Source organism: Streptopelia decaocto (genome assembly GCF_964273445.1).
Source record: "Streptopelia decaocto genome assembly, chromosome: Z".
NCBI classification, from domain to species: domain Eukaryota; kingdom Metazoa; phylum Chordata; class Aves; order Columbiformes; family Columbidae; genus Streptopelia; species Streptopelia decaocto.
Genome location: NC_138657.1, coordinates 25,257,899 through 25,278,569, shown reverse-complemented (window position 1 = coordinate 25,278,569; position 20,671 = coordinate 25,257,899). Strand labels below are relative to the sequence as shown.

At 42.0% G+C, this 20,671-nt stretch overlaps 1 protein-coding gene across 1 annotated transcript in view; it reads left to right on the top strand.

The window, feature by feature from the left end:
- LOC309451076 (annexin A1) overlaps window positions 1-20,671 on the top strand; it is an 84,629-nt gene that overhangs the window by 45,994 nt on the left and 17,964 nt on the right. The window lies entirely within an intron of this gene.

Genomic DNA, 20,671 nt, shown 5'->3' with positions numbered 1-20,671 from the left:
CCACCTAGTCCAGCTAGTTGCAGCATGTTGAGCATTTAGTCACTGAAACAGATATTTCATACAGCGTCATGGTTTTCCTTCAAGCAGCATGGTGACTACTCGCACACAATTGTCTGTCCATAATACACAAAGGTTTAGCTGGCATGAGCAAACAATTGGGCCAGCGACTATTATAGCATATGCCAGAGCCCTGGACAGGAAGATAAGTTACTCCATTAGTCTTCCAATCTCAAGGATACTTGGTTTATCACAATGCTAATGTGTAGTCAGTGCCATTCCAAGGTCACGTCTGAAACCAGCAGCTGGTATGACACAGCTGGAGTCTGCTCTTCCAAATGCTCCTCTTTCCCACTCAACCACACTTTGACGTATCAAAAGAGAATGGTTCACAATTTCCTTGGGGCCCTGGACTTAATCTGGGCCAAAGTAGGTTATCTGAATAAAAAAGCTAGGCTGATTATCTGTGATGTTCCTATATGTGCTGTTGGCTACCCCCAGTCTAAGGGACAAGAGACCTCAAACCCACAGTCCTGCTTTTGTGGCCTAGCTAAGTTTTCCAGTCTGGTGTAAGGTTGTGCTCCCAGCTCCACATGCATTACACCTGCAGTTAGAGTTCAGCTGTTGAAAGCAGTAATTCAGACCATCAGCCCAGTGGGACAGCTTGGCATCATTTTCTTAGGCTATGCTTTAACACGTTATATCTTATTGTTTAAAAAGTATGGTGAATTACAAACAAAACTTCCCACATCCATTGTAGTGGTGCCATACGCCTTTTAATGGTATTCTAACCACCCAGTGTGTGCAAAGGTTTGCAGACAAAAGAGACTAATGTTACCTGTTTTGCTTTGGCTTTTAGCAGCAGGAGAAACTGGATTCTTGTTCTTCTTCCAGAACTAGGATCATGATGACAGGTGAGTACTTACCTCAGTATAATAATATTGGTCTCAGTAAAAGTGTGAAAGAAAAAAAAAAAAAAAGGAAGGAACAGGGAAATAAAAAAAAAAGCAGCAAACCACATGTTCTGAAAAAAATAATATATTACAGTGCTTAGTAGAGATTTTTTTTTTATTAAAACCAAACAAAAATATATATTCAGTTAATATGCACAGTACAGACTGCAATGCATCTAAGACATGTTACGATCATTAGGACTTCCTATTTCTCAGATGTAATACAAAAAGGAGAAAGTCACACCTTCTAGTATTTAAAATAGAAGAATCTCCATAGAGACATAATAAGATCAGTCATCTTATTTTGACAGAGCAGGTTCAGAATCCACACGTGGTCAAGAAAAAATAGTTTTGTAGCCTCACACAGAGCACTTATATCTTCAGGTCAGTTTTGAGGTAATGTCTCAGTATTCAGTCCACAGTGTGGCATATTTTCAGAGAGTGTAGCCACCTAGAGCATTAATTATTTTAATGCCTTTCAAATTAAATAAAATCACTATCGAAATTATTAGCATATTAGAGTCACCTCTCAGATGTATAGGGTTGCTCCTCCAGAGATGCCTGCACAGAAAATTCTGTTGAATCTCCGTACTTAAATGCTAACTGGAATGCCAATGCTGTATGTGAAGTGTCATATAAGATACAGGGAAATAGATAAAACTGTCCCGTACTCTCATAATCACAGTGAGCTTTTGTTGACCTCTGGCTACGCTGAAAACCAATCCAGAGCAGCTCTGATAACGGGGCTCTGAGAGTTTCTGTAGATCATGAGATGGCTAAGTCATTCAAATTGCAAGTTTTGAAAGTGTGTGACATGACTTGGAACTGCCGGAACACAAACTGCAGCATACTCTATTGAGAGATGCTCTAGGACCCCAAAAAAATCTAGGCTGTAAAGGATAGGAGAAATGAGCCAGGTTTGTATGATAACTTGACTCTGCCAATGCAGTATTTAAATCATAATGCACACAGTTGAATTATTCAGCATCTCACAGTTTGAGTATGATAAATCAAAACCAGATTAATTTCTCTGTCCAGTAAACTGAGGTTTCAAGACTATGGCAGAAAAAAAATAAGTTGGAAAAGTAAAAATACACAGCACCTATTTCTTGTTAATAGTATTTAGATTTTGTGAACATTGTGTCCTATTGTATGACCAATTGTACTTCAAGCCACAGAACATTTCAGTTTTCATCAAAATGGCAAAATAGTGAAGTGAATTTAAGCATTCATGGCAATTTCTTAATCCTTCTCGAGACAGAAATTTGTAAAACCTGTGCTTTGTGAGGAGCAGTTGGGGAAAACTAACTTAGTGCTATATGTGGGCCCCACCTCTCTGTTGTGAGTAGTATCTCTAATTCTACCTACTCATTTTTAGGAAGGTAACAGACAGTACCTCACATAAATGTTGTCTGCAATGACAGAAGAAGAGACAGAATATATAAAACAAATGTTCTTTTAATAACCTTACATAGAGGTGCTGTCTGGGAGTAAGTTTCTTCATCGCTCCTTGTTACAGGCCTGTTCTACCAAATCACAGACTGTCCTCTATTCAATATTAGCCGTAATGCAAGTGCATACACTAGGCTTTCTTGCAAAAGCATCAATGGGCTCAACAGAGCCTGTCCTCTCCCTTGTGCTCTGATGCAAGACAAGGAAGAGCAGAGAGAGAGAGGACTTTCAGGGTTGGTGGGAGTGTCTTTAAAGTATGTTACAACAGATGATCTACAGTTAAAGAGAAGAAGACTGGTTCTTTGACTTGGGAAGATATACAGAGCATTTCCCCCTTTATTATATGGAAAATGAGGTACAAAAATGGATGTGGATAAACTGTTTTCCCAATGCCATGAACAAATGGATACTGGCAATCAAGGCTGCATTGTTTCTCTTTGTTGCTTACAACAAGGTGGAAATTGTCATTTTTATTGCAGCAGCTGAACACTCAGGCAAACAGTCAATTAACAGATTGTAGTAGCAATATTCCCTGTAGCTGGGAGATTGGGAATGGGCCTTTAGGAGCCTCTTCTGCTGTTAATGGATGGAATAGTAGATGCCTCTGCTATTTACCTACAGGCTGAATGGTCTTAGTCTGGTCCTTAGTTCTCATTGAGCACTGCATCATGCTTATATTGTTCTATGATATTTAACCCTACATTCATAGCAATGATTTCTGTCACATGAGTTCAGCCCTTTTATTGCTAATAGGAAGATCAATTCTCTTTATCTTTTATTATTCCATCCTGTGCCCTGAAAGTACCTTAACAATGACCTCTGACACTATTTTACAGGTAGAGGTTTGTTTCTATTGTCATAAGCTACAACTTTTTCTTCCTATTCATTCTGGTCAGACCACATTTTTTTCTCTAATATTCTCAGGTTACACTGCCTTTAGAAACAGCCTTGCCCAATGTCATTGCTTAACAGGGTTGACAATCAACGGCCCTGTTTAACTTGCTATGCTCAACTTCTAGTGTGAGAGAGGGTTACACAGTCAGTTGGTTGACTCCTTTTTTAAAACTGAAAATCCTTAATTATTGTAATATAGTACACTGGTATGAAGAACAGAAGTTCTCAACTAAAAAAATTTTGGTGTGCCCAGTCTCTGCTCATTCATTTTTAATTTCCCTGAGAATAAAAACAGATCACAATGCCCCACTAATGGGGTCCTATCCAACTCCAAATAAGCCATGGAAATCTTTATTTTTAAACTTTCATAGTGCATTTAGATTTTAAACATAATGCTTGAGAAGTCTATTTGACATCTTAGAAAGTATTACTTTTATTAGTATATATGGAAACGTTTCAAGTATCACAGAGTCACAGAAAGGTTGATGTTGGAAGGCACCTGTGGAAGTTGTCTTCTCCAACTCATCTACTAGAGCAGGGTCAGCTGGAGCAGACTGCACAGGAATATATCCAGGTGGGTTTAGAATGCCTCATAGAAGGAGACTACACAAGCTCTCTGGGCAGCCTGTTTCAGTGTTCTGTCACTGTCAACGTAAACAAGTCTCTCCTCGTATCCAGATGGAACCTCCTATGCTTCAATTGCACTTCATCCTATATTTGGGCACCACTGAAAAGAGTCTTGTACAATGCTCTTGATAGCCACTCTTGAGATATTTATAAGCATTGATAAGATCCCCTCTCAACCTTTTCTTCTCCAGGTTGAACAGACCCAGTTCTCAGTCTTTCCTCTTAATGAAGGTGCTCCAGACACCTAATTATCTTTTTAGCTCTCTACTGTACTCTCTCTGGTAATTCCTTGTCCTTTTCAAACTGTGGAGCCCAGATCTGGACACGGTACTGCAGATGTCGCCTCACCAGGGCAGAGTAGAGGGGGAGGGTAACCTCCCTGAACCTGCTGGTCACACACTTCCTAATGCACCCCAGGAGGCCATTGGCCTATTTGGCCATAAGGACACATGGTTGGCTCATGGTCAACCTGTTGTCCACTAGGACTCCCAGGTCCTCCTCTGCAAAGCTACCTTCCAGAAGGTCAGCCCCAAACATGTACTGGTGCATGGGGCTATTCCTCCCTAGATGTAGGACCCTACATCTAGTTCAGCCTTTGCTGAACTTCACTAGGTTCCTCTCCACCCAACTCTCCAGCCTGTCCAGATGTCGCTGACTGGCAGCACAGCCTTCTGGGGTACCGGCCACTTCTCCCAGATTTGTATCATCAGCAAACTTTCTGAGAGTCCACTGAGTCTCTTCATCCATGTCCTTGGTGAATAGTTTAAATATGCTCATTAATATTAGGTAAGAGCAGACTGTTCCTTTATGATTTATGTACAAGATCTGCAAGTTGCACAGAAAACCCAGAAATCTTCTAATCTTTCCCTCACACAGCTTTTCAGCAGCCTGCTGCCTAATGTGGGGCCAGGCAAACCATCCTGCTTTTATCATAGACTTTGCATAACTGTTCATTTATTCTTTAATTACATACCCTTGAAAAGTATGCACAGAATCTGGCTTTTTGCTTTCACATATATAAACTCCTAAATGGGTATGCAGTAAAGGCCTCAAACTTAAAATGACTGGATATGCTGGATATGTTTGAAGGCAAACTTCAGTTACCTGCTAGCCTTCAAATATGGCCACCTTGGGGTGTGTAAAAAAAAAAACAAAAACAAAAAAACAAAACAAAAAAAAAATCTGAAACCTCACAATAGTATCTTGTAAGAGGTATCCTATGTAACAAAAATTTGTTTAAGATACCCATGTAATTTAATGACAATCTATGATACATATTATCTCTCTGGAAAACCTAGTAGGTAAACCCCAAAGGTTGTCAGTGTAAACTTGATTTCCTTTTGTTGTGGCACTATGTTATCTTCTTTGATGCAGAATCCTCTGGTAAAATTATTTACCTTGAAAATTATTTTTTTCCACATACAGAAGTTAAGATTTCAGGGATTCCATTTTCATTAGCCCTTTGATCATTTCCTTGTACAATTTTAAAAAACTTATATCTTTCAGCATGTCTCTCATATCAGTGAGTTCTTTTTATCCTTGACTTTCACTGACACCTGAGAAGCTTAAAAATAGATCGTTACCCTCTTCTCACTTTTCACTTGTCTAATGTAATAGTGGCCTCACTCCACCTTTCCACTCTCAACAACTGTGTGCCAAAATGAAACATAGAGGATCCTTTATTTTTTTTTTTTCCTTTTGCTAAATAAATATTATGTCTCAAAAAAATTACCTTCATCTATTGCAACTGGTTTGTTTCTCAGGGCCAGCATGTCCATGGACATCAGAGGTAACTTCTGATATTTTCTGACAGGCTTCGACCCCTTGTGCATGCATATTTAACCTGTAGAAATGCAAGAGCTTCATGAGGCAACAAGACACCTGCAGAAAGTAAAATGGAAGACATGGATCAGGTTTAACCTCACTGCCTCCTGTGGCTAGCAACGTCTGTTTTGTCAGGAGACAAAAACAAACTAGATGAAACTCAAAGCTGTAGAAGACTTCACTATACCTGAAAAAAAAGAAAAAAAAAATAAATACAGGCAGATAATACATACCTGAAAGCACAAATACTCACAAGATTAGAAAAGATTCTTTAAAATATTTTAGAAATGTCCACGCTCCCTTGTTTCAGCTGAAAGTATGTGAAATATGATACTCTTGCTGCATTTCCTGTAGGAGTGAAACTGGTAAAGATATAATGGGTCTTTTATGCAACTTCAGCCTTAATTTCACATAAACAGAGTTATTCAGTGCTTCCAGATGAAACTGCTGTTACATCAGAGCAAATTTTGCCTTGTTTCGGAGGACTGCTTCATGGAAGTGCATTGCTGTCTCCCTTCTCTGCTAATGAAACACAAAAAAGTGCATTTATCATTGTCAATACCATTATGCTGAGACTGCTGTCAGCTAATGAGACAGGCAGGTTGTTTTGAACTGTAAATCAAATATGCTGTTCTCTTGGAATAACTCCAGGCACACAACGTTTGATGTATTCCTATATTAATAAGAATAATGCAGCAGCAGGAACTGGGAGAAACAAGTACTACTCAGCAGTTGCAAAAGCAAATACAGAACAAACTGTTTGCAGGCTGGTGTGACCCAGCTTCAGCAGGTGAGACCAGTGGCTCAGGATTTCTGCCTCACTGATACTGTTCTGTACCCCACCCCTGTGTCAAAAAGGATTAAGAATAGGAGCTTGCCTTTAGATTGTAGTCCCAAAGAATATCTTTTGGTATCAGTAACTCAACAAGCAGTTTTGCTGTGGGTTTATAGGAGGCAGCTTCTTCTAAATAATCCACAATTTATTAATTTTTATGACTAGCTTCTCTTCTTCAATACATTACAGCTTCGCTGGGATGTGAGGAATATAGCATGATATGGGGCCTAGATGAAAGTTTTCTTTGGAAATATACTTCCCTTATATGAAAGAAACTTTTTGTGATTTTTCTTTTTCCAAAAAACCCAAAATATAATGCTACACTTTTTTCTATTTTTGTAAAATACATATTCTTGCAACAGTAAAAGGATGTATGACACAGAATTAGAACTGCAACTGCTTCTAAAAAAAAAAAAGAAAATGGCAAAACAGACTGCCACTTTTTAATATTCACTGTAAGGTTTCTTACTTAATCTTTAAAAGACTGTATAGTAGCCCCAGCCATGAACTACATCCTGACTGTGCTAGCTATTAAACAAGCACAATGAAACAGTCTGGCTGTGCCACTGATATCTTAAATCACTCCTTTCAGGACTTTTTGTTCTGGCTGGTGTTCTTGCTAATCTTACTTTAGGAAGAATCTTCACATGACAGATCTTCTTTACGTTTTTACTTAAAACACATTTCAAAAAAATCGCTTTAGTTATCAATTGTAGCTTATTTTTTCATTGTAGCTTATTTTTTCTCTTAAATCACCATCATCTTGGAACTCAATATTCCAGTATTGCTTCTGGTATTTTGCTACCAATAATATTTCATGCATAATTTTGAGAAGGTAAATTTCTAAGTCTAGAAATCTCATGTTTCTCTTTGTATGTTCCAAAGCACCTTGATTCGCTTTAAAACCTTGTAGCAGCTTCAGGGATCAGTAATACATTGTAGTATAGAATTAAGCCACATTTAAAATGTCACATCTGCGATTTCCCCCTATGACAAAACCCGGATGCAAATAAAGCTCTGAGTTATGTAACTTTAGGCAGTTCTATAATGGGACAAATTACAACAAATACAAACATGCCTTGAAGTTTCTTCTCTTTGAGACAGAAACAAGCCCAAACCCTTGACAATTTCTAATGAATAACTATGACTTGCACCAGGTCATCCATTGTGCTCTATGTGGTATTTCTGCCCAAGCAGCAGCCACCTTGAAGCAAGTCAGCCTGGAGGAAAACTGAAACACAAAATAGGAGTTTTCTGGATTTTTAGCTTGAAACACAACAAGTAAGTGCTATTCAATATCTGAATACAGAAGTCGCTAACAAATCTGCTGGATGCAAACTCTTTTGCTGAAAGTCAGCAATGAAATTATAGTTAAATTGAGGAGAAAACACATAAAATGAAGGAAGACAGAAAATCTACATCTTACAAATGCAATATTGCAGATTGTTCTGTCTATCTACGTTTTTCTACAAAGTTTTGGGAAAAAGCATACAAAAAGCTTCCTTTTGTCTGAGATGAAACTATTCTAACATTCCATAGAAGTAAATCAGTTCGACCATCACTGAATAGTTCTGAAATAGTTGTGTCTGTTCTGCACAGAAATTTCACTCCTAATTTTCACAGGTAAGCTACTCAGTGAAATAGTGACACCTAAGCCATCCCAGACAAAGTTTCATAAGCACGAGAATCCCCATTAATAAAAGGAAGGCTCTTATTAAAATAAATGGTATGCCTAGTTTCCTCAGTTTTTGCTGACGGTTCTTATCACACCCTGAATGTAAACAATTAGAAAAACATTATTTGTTTTTATACATTTATTACGAAATTCCTGTTTCAGTGTGGTAGTGGGAGCCAAGCCATGGCTATGCCGCTCTAAACAGGTCTCAGCTTGAATCAAGTGATTCTGAAGCTTCAGAACATGATAGTCACTCCTCATTGTAGACAGGGAGTAAGAGATGCTTTATTGTTTTAACTTGAATGTTCATATTGTATAGATTTACTCACTGGTATTCATTTCAACATACAGGAAAAACCAAAGGAGCGCAGTTTGCTAAAGAGATATCTGGGAATTTTTAATTTCTTAACCTTTTTTAAAGGAAAAAAGGAACCCAGAAATGGTAGTAGATGTTAAGCTACTTGGGAGAATCAAACCAATTGCAGAACACCAAATTAGCTTTAAAATCCCAGAGACAGAAATTTAACCCTCATGTTGCAACACCACTGGAAGTTCACCTTCTCATTAATTTTTTGCTGGTTGGCGTTGTCTCTTATTTATTTGAAGTTACAACAACATAATTTTGCAGCAGGGTTCAGTCTCTTTCACCATACAGAGGACTGTTCATCCTGCTTTTCAGTTCCACTGGAAGACACAGCCTAGCTCCAGTCCTTCTAGAAGCAGTTGTGACACACCACCAGCTCTTCTGATCTTTTTGTTTGACTTGCTATTTCTTTCTTTGCCTGTTTGCTTGTTTTCACAAGACTTTCCTCCATTAAGGACACTGAGCTTTCCTTTGCTCTCATATATTGTTAAAATGTGTGAAGCAGAACTCTGTCTTTTGTGTTCCCTTCTCTTGAATGACACTTCTGTTATTACAGACACCCCCTGACTAGCATTATAGACTATATAGGACAGTAAAAACCTTATCTTTTCTTACTTCTTTGTTTTATCCCCTTAAGAGTTCCCACTACATGTGCTCTGAGTCCTGCCTTCCCCAGGGATTTCCTATTTTTCTTGCAACTTCATCTTCATGCAGGTCTGTTTCACTTCCCTACGATTTGGAGGATTTGTGTAGCCAGCGTTTCCAAAGCTTTCTTTCCTAGAGGCTTCCTAGAAGGTCCAGATCTTCCTCCTTGAATTACTTTGGCACACAACCATGGTGGAGTTTGGGCTTATGCCTGGAAGGCACTCTCAGAAGTTGGAAAAGGTTCTGCGAGTGTTTCTCAATCTGCATCCCTAAGATGAATTCCTGGTGTCCTTAAAATGTTAAAATGAGTGACAAAGCTTGAATTCATTTAAGTTGAATGAGACGTCTAGTGCCTAAAATTGTGGCTTCTTGACATGACTTTGCACACAGGTATCCTGCCAGTTCTGAGTACTGCATGGATTTTTTTTTTTTTTTTTTTTTACCATAAGACCTGGAAAATACCTTTACACTTCTAGAAATCTTTGGAGCTACGTAGTAAGTATTGGAGCTAACTATAGACACCAATGCATGTTGATAAAAGCATGAAGCTCCTGTAGCCAGCGTGTCAATGCCAAATCACAAAATATTGGCTAATCCATAATAAAAGAGAGAGGTGAATGATAAATATTTTATATGTGGTGCAAACCCAAATACAATTAATCCCAGCTAGAAAATGCCTCAAACCATTTTGAATTATTTGAACTATTTTGAATCAGTATCAAGACACAAACAGATGTTGGCCAATTTTTTCACTCTTTGCAAGCTTGCAATGAGGTCTGAAGCTGAAACACCATCTGAATGGGAAATAATGCATTCATGAAAATAAATCCTCTAACAGACAAGCTATAAAGAGACATTATACAGTTTTGATGATGTGTCTTATGAAGATCTTATTTGTTTTTCTTTAAGCCTGCAAGTTAAAAAGAAGTTGTGTGTCTAGATTTTAAGCTCTAAGGAACTCAGCCTATCATATAGGATCATGGGTATACCCATGATCACAGCCCAATTCTACATGGACTTGTCTTGAATCATGCAGATTAACTGCAAATGAATACATAGTCCTGCTGCTTTCACTAAAACTGAAATCTAATTGGTTGTGATGTCAAAGGAAGACGTGGAGGTCTGAGGAGGTAGTATGGAGAAAAGATATTTTTCTGAATAAAGTCACTGACACATGCTTCATATAACAAGAATCTATATACGAATTGGTAAATACATGTTAGTAGAGGAAGTGCTGAGCTTGCTCTGGAATGATTTGTTGGAAATATTACTATCTTCAGTAAGATGGATGTAGCTCATACAGTGGTGACATTACATGTTCTTAGATCTATATAACCTATATCACTGTCTATTACTTGAAATCTGAGTACAGCTGGCTATTCTGCAGGTCCTGGTTGGCTATAGAAATGCAGTATTGTGCTTCTCCTCAGCTGTGTAGGTTGTAGATAAAAGCTACTGAAGACAAACTAAGTCACAAGGTGCAAAATGTGGGAGAGACAGACTCCAGGTGGCTCTGCCTTGCTATGAGCTGGCTCAAAATGGAGGACTATCCCAGTGGAAAATAGGCAGATTTCTGTTTTATGACTTATTGTCTGACTTAGTACACTCAGGAGGTCCTGCGGGATCATGCTATTTCATAAAAATGCAATTTGTTACCATCAATTTCTACTTAAGGTCAAGGGTAATCTGAAGGTCACTTATAAAATAGCGTCCTTTGGCTGAGTGTGGGTAGAACAATCATCTCTCAAGTACACCCAAAATTAAGTCTTCTTTCAGATATCCCAGGTAGAACAAACACGGTACTACAGAAGGGGAGACATCAGCCTCTGAAATAGAGGTAAGGGCTGCTGATCTGGGTTGGGGCAACCGCCAGTATAAATACAGGCTGAGGGATGAAGGGATTGAGCGCAGCCCTGCAGAAAAAAACTTGAGGATACTGTTGTGAGCTCCCAGCCCAGAAGGCAAATGGTATCTTGGGCTGCATCAAAAGGAGTGTGACCAACAGGTTGAGAGAGGTGATTCTGCCCTTCTGCTCTGCTCTGGTGAGACCCCACCTGGAGTTCTGTGTCCAGCTCTGGAGCCCTCAGTGCAGGAAAGACATGGGCCTGTTGGAGAAGGTCCAGAGGAGGTTACCACGATGATCAGAGGGATGGGACAGCTCTGCTGTGAGGACAGGCTGAGAGAATTGGGATTGTTCAGTCTGGAGAAGAGAAGGCTCTGGGGAGACCTTATTATGGCCTTTCAGTACTTAAAATGGGCCTCTAAGAAAGATGGAGACAGATTTTTTAGCAGGGCCTGTTGCTATAGGACAAGGCGTAATGGTTTTAAACTAAATGAGGGGAGATTCAGACTAGATATGAGGAAGAATTTTTTTACAATGAAGATGGTAAATCACTGGAACCTGTTTCCCAGAGAGGTAGTAGATGCCCCATCCCTGCAATCATTCAAGGCTAGGCTGGACGGGGCTCTGAGCAGCTTGATCTGGTTGAAGATGTCCCTGCCCACTGCAGGGGGTTTAGACTCTATGATCTTTGAAGGCCCCTTCCAACCCAAACTATTCTATGATTCTATGATTCTGTGATCTTTGTCTCAACATCCAACAAAATTCCTAACTTGTTTAGGAGGAATTCCTTGGGGAAAATCCATCTGTCCACCCAAGCTGTTAACACAGGCTCAAGAGGCACATTTGGCAAGATCAAATCTGGCAGTTCACCAAAACTGAATATTTTTATTTTCGATTTTTACTGAAAATTCCTGTTTCTCTCAGCCGAAACTGTACTCCATATTATGTTGACTATTGCAACAAAATAGTGATACTAGCAGTGCCTGAGAGATATCTCATTGAGAATAAAATAAAGAAGGTTTGTGTTTTTTTTCTCATGTATACTGTGATAGTGGCTGCATGTCTTGCCACTCTTGAATAAACAATACTGGTTCAACAATAAAAAATATACGAACAGTTACAACTTTATCAGACAAATGATGGAGTTAGAGTTAAAAACTTAAAAATACACACTAAAGCTCCCTCCAACTAAATTGTAGTTTTTAAGTGTAAGCATTTTCTACAATAAACCTCTTTAGCTCAGATGGTGATTCACTCCAGCTTCAGAGAGGCGGTGAGTCAACATCTCCCCACCCATTAAGAAGAAGGAAAAGCCAATGGAAACAGCTGCTGCAATGAGTTCTAGCACAATGCCTTCAAGTCAGATCACTCTGAAAGTCGAAACACAGTCTGAAATAAAATAATTTTTTAAAAAAGTGTAAACTACCATGATGAAAATGGGATAATAATTCAATTATTGAGAAAGAGTATTATAAAAAAGAATCAAAGTGGAGGAGTGTCCTACTAAATACTTGTAATGCACTGATTCTCACTCTGCAGTAAATTCTGCTGTGCTGTTTTCTTTACTGACAAAATGCCAAAGACTTACAATGATTCTCTAAGCCTATGTAACCCAGCTTTTTATGTTATTTCAGTACTTCAAAAGACTCAGCTACATGCACAGGGAATATGCACAAATCTCCAGCTTTACAGTATAAGTGAATTGTAATTAGCCATGCTTATTAACTGACAAGTGAAATAGTCCCAGAAAAAAGAGTGTAAACAGAGATTTTGGGCAATATCTGACACAGGTGAAATAAGACTTGTAGTGCCATACTGACATAGAATCATAGAATCATTTCGGTTGGAAGAGACCCTTAGGATCATCGAGTCCAACCATAACCTAACTCCAGCACTAACCCATGTCCCTAAGAACCTAATCTAAACGCCTTTTAAACACCTCCAGGGACAGTGACTGCACCACTTCCCTTGACACATTCTTCCAATACCTGACAACCCTTTCTATGGAGAATTTTTTCCTAATATCCAATCTAAACCTCCCCTGGTGCAACTTGAGGCCATTTCCCCTTGTCCTATCACTTGCTACTTGGGAGAAGAGACCAACACACTCCATGCTACGACCTCCTTTCAGATAGTTGCAGACAGCGATAAGGTCTCCCCTCAGTCTCCTTTTCTCCAGGCTAAACAACCCCAGTTCCTTCAGCTGATCCTCATCAGACCAGTGCTCCAGGCCCCTCACCAGCTTCATTGCCTTCTTAATAATAATAATGCATCTAAGCATATACTCACATGTAGTATTTATTCCAGTGACTGCACATGAGAGATTGCATCTATGAAGTGACTGTTAATTTTAATTTAACACAGAAAGAAACCATGCACAAAGATACAACTGAAGGAGCATATTTGGTCAAACTTCCATAGAGGTTCCCAGCAGACATGTTTTGCCAGGCCGTTAGCTCCCATTAGCCCTCATTGTATGTACTTAAACACATCTCACAGATTCACTGATGAAGCTGTTTAGTAAGTTGTTTGCTGTGTGATGTAAAAAGAATAATTGCTTTGTCACTTTCATCTGCACTCTCTCTAGCACCTCAATGTCCTTCTTATGATGACGGGCCCAAAACTGAACACAAAATTCAAAGTCCGGCCTCACCAGCACCAACTACAGTGGCACAATCACTTTTCTAGTTCTGCTGGCCATACTATCCCTGATACAAGACAGGATGCTTTTGACTACCTCAGCCTATTGATCCAGCCAGACCAGATCCCTCTGTGCGGCCTTCCTACCCTCCAGTCAACACTCTTACTCAACTTGGTGTCATCTGCAAACTTACTAAGGGTGCACTCAATCCCCTCATTCAGATCATTGATAAGGAGATTTAACAGAACTGGTCTCAATACTGAGCTGTGGGGAACACCAGCTGGATTTGGCTCTGCTCACCGCAACTCTTTGGGCCCAGCCCTCCAGCCACTCCTCCAATCCACTGAGGAGTGCACCCATCCAGGCCATGAGCTGCCATCTTCTCCAGGAGAATGTTGTGGAATACGGTGTCAAAGGCTTTATTGAAGTGTAAGTACATAATATCCACAGCCTTTATACAGAATCACAGAATCACAGAATGTTAGGTATTGGAAAGGACCTCGAGAGATCATCTAGTCCAATCCGCCTGCTGGAGCAAGAACACTTAGATGAGGTTGCATGGGAATGTGTCCAGGCAGGTTTTGAATGTCTCCAGAGAAGGAGACTCCACAACCTCCCTGAGCAGCCTGTTGCAGTGTTCTGTCACCCTCACCATGAAGAAGTTTCTTCTCATATTTAAGTGGAATCTCCTATGTTCCAGTTTACACCCATTGTCCCTTGTCTTACCAGTGGCTGTCACTGAGAAGAGCCTGGCTGCATCCTCGTGGCACTCACCCTTCGTATATTTATAAACATTAATAAGGTCACCCCTCAGTCTCCTCTTCTCCAAGCTAAAGAAACCCAGCTCCCTCAGCCTTTCCTCATCAGGGAGATGCTCCACTCCCTTCATCATCTTCGTGGCTCTGCGCTGGACTCTCTGCAGCAGTTCCCTGTCCTTCTTGAACTGAGGGGCCCAGAACTGGACACAATATTCCAGATGTGCTCTCACCAGGGCAGAGTAGAGGGGGAGGAGAACCTCTCTCGACCTACTAACCACACCCTTTCTAATACACCCCAGGATGCCATTGGCCTTCTTAGCCACAAGGGCACAATGCTGGCTCATGGTCATCCTTCTGTTCACCAGGACCCCCACGTCCCTTTCCCCTACACTGTTCACCAACAGGTCATTCCCCAATGTATATTGATACCTGGAGTTGTTCTTGCCCAGATGCAAGACTCTACACTTGCCCTTGTTATATTTCCTAAAATTTCTCCCCATCTGACTCTCCAGCCTGTCCAGGCCTTGCTGGATGGCAGCACAGCCTTCTTGTGTGCCAGTCACTCCTTCCAGTTTGGTGTCATCAGCAAACTTGCTGACAGTGCACTCTATTCCCTCATCCAAGTCATTGATGTATATATTGAACAGTACTGATCCCAGTACTGACCCTTGAGGCACTCCACTAGATACAGGCCTCCAACTAGACTCTGTCCCAACGACCAAAACTCTCTAGCTTCTTTCCTTCAGCCAGTTCACAGTCTACCTATCACGGAGGCACCCGAGGTTAGTTTAAGGGACAACAGGGTCCAAAACAACTTTCCTTAAACTTGTGAGACATAGGATTTTAACACTCCGAAAGTGACTTGAATACAGGTTCGGATATCAGTTGAGGAAAATTATTAAGGGGCAGCAACTAATACAACTGGAGGTCTACAGTGTGCACGCACGTGGCTTCACCAAAAACAATTCCGGAACCGCCCCTGAGTCCAGCAAGAGTACACACTTGCCTGAACACATTTTGGGATTATTTTAAAGGGATACAAGTACTCATATTGAGTATGGAAAGTGTACATTCGCGATTCTGCGAGGGTAAATTTATAATATACTTGCAACCCTGCGAGGAGAAATACACGTGCAAATATGCCTGGAATATTACATGTGCTTATGTGGAAGCATGGGAGGAAAATACACTTGCGATTCTGCAAGGGTTAATTTATACACGTGCTTGTATTGAGCACGGAAAGTACACGTGCAAATGTGCACGGAAAGTATAAATACACGTGCAAATGTGCATGGAAAGTAGATACACTCGCAACCTGTGAGGGTTAATTTTACTCACACAGGTGGCGGCAAGGCAAGCAGAGTCTCCATCCTGGGCAGGGGGGTGGCGGGGGATGGCAGTGGCTAAGCTCATAACTCCAAGAGATCCGCGCAAGAGGAGGAGTGTCAACGAGAATCCTGTTTTTATGGCCTGATCAGATCTGACTGTAGGCATTCCAGAAGCTTCTCTGCACCCCCACACTGACTGTGGGGTGCCCCTGAAGCTTCGAGACATGCCCCACACTGGCCGCAGGCGCCCAGCAGCTCCCTGGCACCTCGGCAGTCCCTTCTTAACGGCCCTGGCCAGGGTCTATGGGACCAAACAAAAGAAGCTGATAGCCTCAAACAGCAGAGAGAGAGGGAGATGTGTCTACTCCTTCCATATCGAAGGAGGGAGGGGGAGAGACGGGGCTTTGCATTCTGCCACACTACCTCACTACCTGATCACCCAGACCACACTTCCTCAGTTTATCTTCAAGGATGCTGTGGGAGACTGTGTCAGATGGTTTACTGAAATCAAGATAGACCACATCCATTGCTTTGCCATCATCTATCCACTTGGTTATCTATCCACCCATAAAAGGCTATGACATTGGTTAAGCATGACTTCCTCTTAAGAAGCCATATTGACTGCCCCTAATGACCCTCTTATCCTTGATATGACTTGTGATGGCACCAAGGATAAGTGCCAGGGATGGAGGTAAGGCTGACTGGTCTATAGTTACCTGGGTTGTTCTTCTTGCCCTTTTTGAAGACTGGAGTGACATTTGCTTTCCTCCAGTCCTCAGGGACTCTTCCCATTCCCTATGACATACCAAAGATAATGGAGGGTGGGGTGGGTCACCTTGTCGTAGAAGGAGATCTGGCTGGTCAAGCATGACCTGCCTTTCATAAACCCAGGTTGACTGGGCCTGATTGCATGGTTTTCTTGTATGTGCTGTATGATGTCACTTAGGATGATCTGCTCCACGACCTTCCCCGGCACCGAACAAGTCTGGATACACCTTCTGCCCTTCTTGTAGATGGATGTCAGGTTTGCCAACTTCCAGTCAACTAGGACCTTGCCAGTTAGCCAAGATTGCTGATAGATAAAGGAAAGTGGCTTAGTGATCACCTCTACCACCTCCCTCAGCACCCTTGGGTGTAGCCCATCTGGCCCCCTAGACTTGTGGGTGTCCAGGTGGTGTAGCAAACAGGTCACTAACCATTTCCCCTTGGATTATTTGGGCTTCATTCTGCTCCACATTCCTGCCTTCTGGCTCAGAGTACAACTCTTCAGAGTATTAAAGACTGAGGCAAAAAAAGGCATTTAGTACCTCAGCCTTTCCCTCATCTTCTGTCACTATGTTTCCCCCCACATCCATCCGGGGATGAAGATTCTCCTTAGCCCTCCTTTTGTTGCTGATAGAAACATTTATAGAAACATTTCTTGTTGCCTTTGACAGCAGTAGCCATCCCCAGCTCTAGATGGGCTTTAGCACTTCTAATTTTCTCCCTGTATATCTTCACAGCATTTTTATATTCCTCTTGAGTGGCCTGCCCCTCCTTCCAAAGGCTAGAAGTTCTCCTTTTATTTCTAAGTTACAGTCACAGCTCTTTATTCAGCCAGGCCAGCCTTCTTCCCCACCAGCTTGCCTCTGGCACACAGGGACAGCCTGCTCCCCCGCCTCTAAGATTACCTTCTGAAGAGAGACCAGCCTTTCTGGACTCCTTTGTCCTTCAGGGCTGCCTCCCAAGGGACTCTGCCAACCAGCCTTCTAAACAGATCAAAGTCTGCCCCTCGGAAGTCCAAAGTAGCAGTTCTGTTGACCAACTTTCTAACTTCTCTAATAGAAAGACCAATCATTTCATGATCACTATGCCCAAGGCGATGTCCAACAGATATGTTGCCTGTGAGTCCTTCTCTATTTAAAAACAACAGATCCAGTGGGGTTCCTTCCCTCCTTGCCTAGGCTGACTTACCAACTGTGTTAAGAAGTTGTCTTCCATGCACTCCAGGAGCCTCCTAGACTGCTTCTTCTCTGCTATGTAGTGTTTCCAGCAGACATCTGGTAGGTTGAAGTTCCCCATAAGAACAAGGGCTAGTGATTGGGAGACTTCTCCTAACTGTCTGCAAGATACTTCATCTGCTTCTTCATCCTGGTTTGGTGTTCCACAACAGACCTCCACCAGGATGTCCTCCTTGTTGCCCTTTTCCTTGATTCTCACCCATAGACACTCAACCCTATCATCACCCTCATCAAGCTCCAGACAATCAAAACACTTCCTAACATACATGACTACCCCACCTCCTCTTCTTCCTTGCTTATCCTTTCTGAAGAGTTTATAGCCATCCAATGCAGCATTCCAGTTATGACAGTCATCCCACCGTGTTTCTGTGATGGCAATTATATCATAGTTTTTCTGGCTCACAATGGCTCCCAGTTCCACCTGTTTGTTTCCCATGCTGCGTGTATTCATATAGATGCACATCAGCTGGGCCATTGATTCTGCCACCTTTTTCTGGTGAGAAGCTCTAATTCCTTTGTGGCCATCATCAAGTGCTTCCACAGTTTCTAACATACTAATAACTCTTGTGTTTCTCTTACCAACATGGCTCTCCATCCCCTACCTCCACCAGGACAGCAGATTGAAGGGCTAGCACTCCTCTCAAATGGTGGCATACACTCAATTATGAGTGTATAATAGTCTGAGGGCCTAAGCAGGGCAGGAAGGTTTTTTTTTATATCTTTAACCCTGGACCCAGGGAGACAGAAGACTTCCCTAAGAAGTGGGTCTGGCCTGCATATAGGGCCTTCTGTTCCCTTTAAAAGGGAGTCTCCTATGACCACATTCCACCTTTCTTTCTTTGTGAGAGCTGCTTTGATGGAGGGTGCAGGGTGACTTATCCTCTGCAACACTTTCAACTTAGTTGAACCACCTCCCTCAGTGTTGTTGTTCGGTTCCATCTGAAAGGCCTCACACCTGTTCTGCAAGGGAACCTGGGTGGTTGAGGTGGTCACAGAAAGGGCCCTCCTTCTTGGCTGGGTAGGAACATGCTGCCATTTCCCCTTATTCCTCAAGTTGCTGCATTCCACATCCTAAGCCTCATGACTGTTGGACAGAGGCACCTGGGAAGGTGGGGTGGGTAAGGGGGTGTTTCTCCTGCCACCCTGAGTGTGGACTTCCTTCCATTCATCCCTTTCCCTTGACCTGCCTTCTTCAGTCAGGCAAGGGGAGAATACAGGAATCCCTTGATCTTCATTTTTTGCTGGTGGTCTTACCTGCCCCCAGGAGATCAGAGCTTGATCCCAACAGTCAATTTCCTTTTCCAGCTCCCTGATACTTCTCAAACTTTTCACCTCCTCTCTCAGCTCTACTACCAGGCTAAGCATCCACCTGCTCACACCTCACACAACTGTTTTCTCTATTGCCATGAAGAAAGTCATAAGAAGGTCAGGAGGGCAGGAGTAATCTGAACTTCACACATCATAATTCAATTTTTTAAAAAGCAATACAACCTGACAGCTTGCTCACAATATTGCTGTGAGCTGATAGGCCACTTCAATTATTCAACATATCCAAAATATCCAAAATACCTTTGTTAAATAACATGAAATCTGAAAGGAAAAAAGGAAAAAAACACATGCAGGGGAAAATTACTGTCAGAGTGTCAGGTGAGCTGAGGGCTACCTGGGGGCCAGGACTGTTGGGGCACATCCTCATGGGGGTTGGCAAGACACGGTCTGGCAGTCCCTGCTCTCCCAACACCCGAACAAGGGGCAGGACAGCTGGGAGGCACTGGGGATAGCCCGAACCCCAGGCATTGGTCACCTCCCTGGGGATCAAGATGGGAATGAGACAGGACAGGACATCATCCCACAGGCTGGGCCCAGCCCAGGTCCCACAACCAGTCCCAGCCTGGCTGCAAGACAGCAGGGTGGTGGCTCAGGTGGGGACCAAACATTGGGGCTGCAGCAGAAGGCAGATTCCAGAGCTGGGGTGGCCTGGCCACCACCTCCTGCAGCACTACTGGAGGCTCTTCCCTTGGCCCAGTGGGATGGCGACCCCCCTGGCTGTGCTGATCCTGAGCTCGTCCCTGGCACCCACAACAAAACCCTATTGGGGGAAAGCATTTAGGCACCAAACAGTTTTTACAGAGATATTTTAAACAGAGGAAGGCATAAGCAATGCTGGATGGTGTGTGTAATGATTTGCTACATTTGAGGGATTTGTGAGTGTCCCCTCTAATGCTACCAAGCAGCCTGCTCCTCTTCTTCTCATTTCATTAATTGCTACACTTGGGTTTTACGGGCAGGCTACATTTTTTATCATATATATTCATGAGAGATCAGCCATACTTCCTCATTCTGGAGGTACCAGTGTGTTGCAGCAAGGTTTGGTTAGCAGAAAGCAGGATGACAGACAGCTGGGAGGCCAATCTGCTAGTTGCAAATTATTCTGATTCATGAAGTGGTATTTCTTCAACGGGTGTCATGTTCCGGGCCAATTTGAGATGTTAGTGATACACTGCATTTTGCTGTGCCAGACGTACTCTGGAAAATGTGTTTAGCTGGCTTGGTGAGGAAGTGCTTGCAGGAAACCACTTCTAGCAGGCTGGTGAAATGCCTCATCTTGTGCAAACAGAACTTAAGAGTTTAATCTGAATGTTTCAACCTCTTTTTAATTATGTTGGTGCCAGTTTGCCAGTTATTGCCTTTCCATTTAGCCTGTCAGTTTCCAGAGGTTCTCTTTCATAAATAAATAAATAAATAAATAAATAAAGTAGGGTATGGATATTAAGTTTAAGACATCTCTTGTTTCTGGACCATTTCTGTCAGGAACTCAGTTGCACAAGAAGCAGA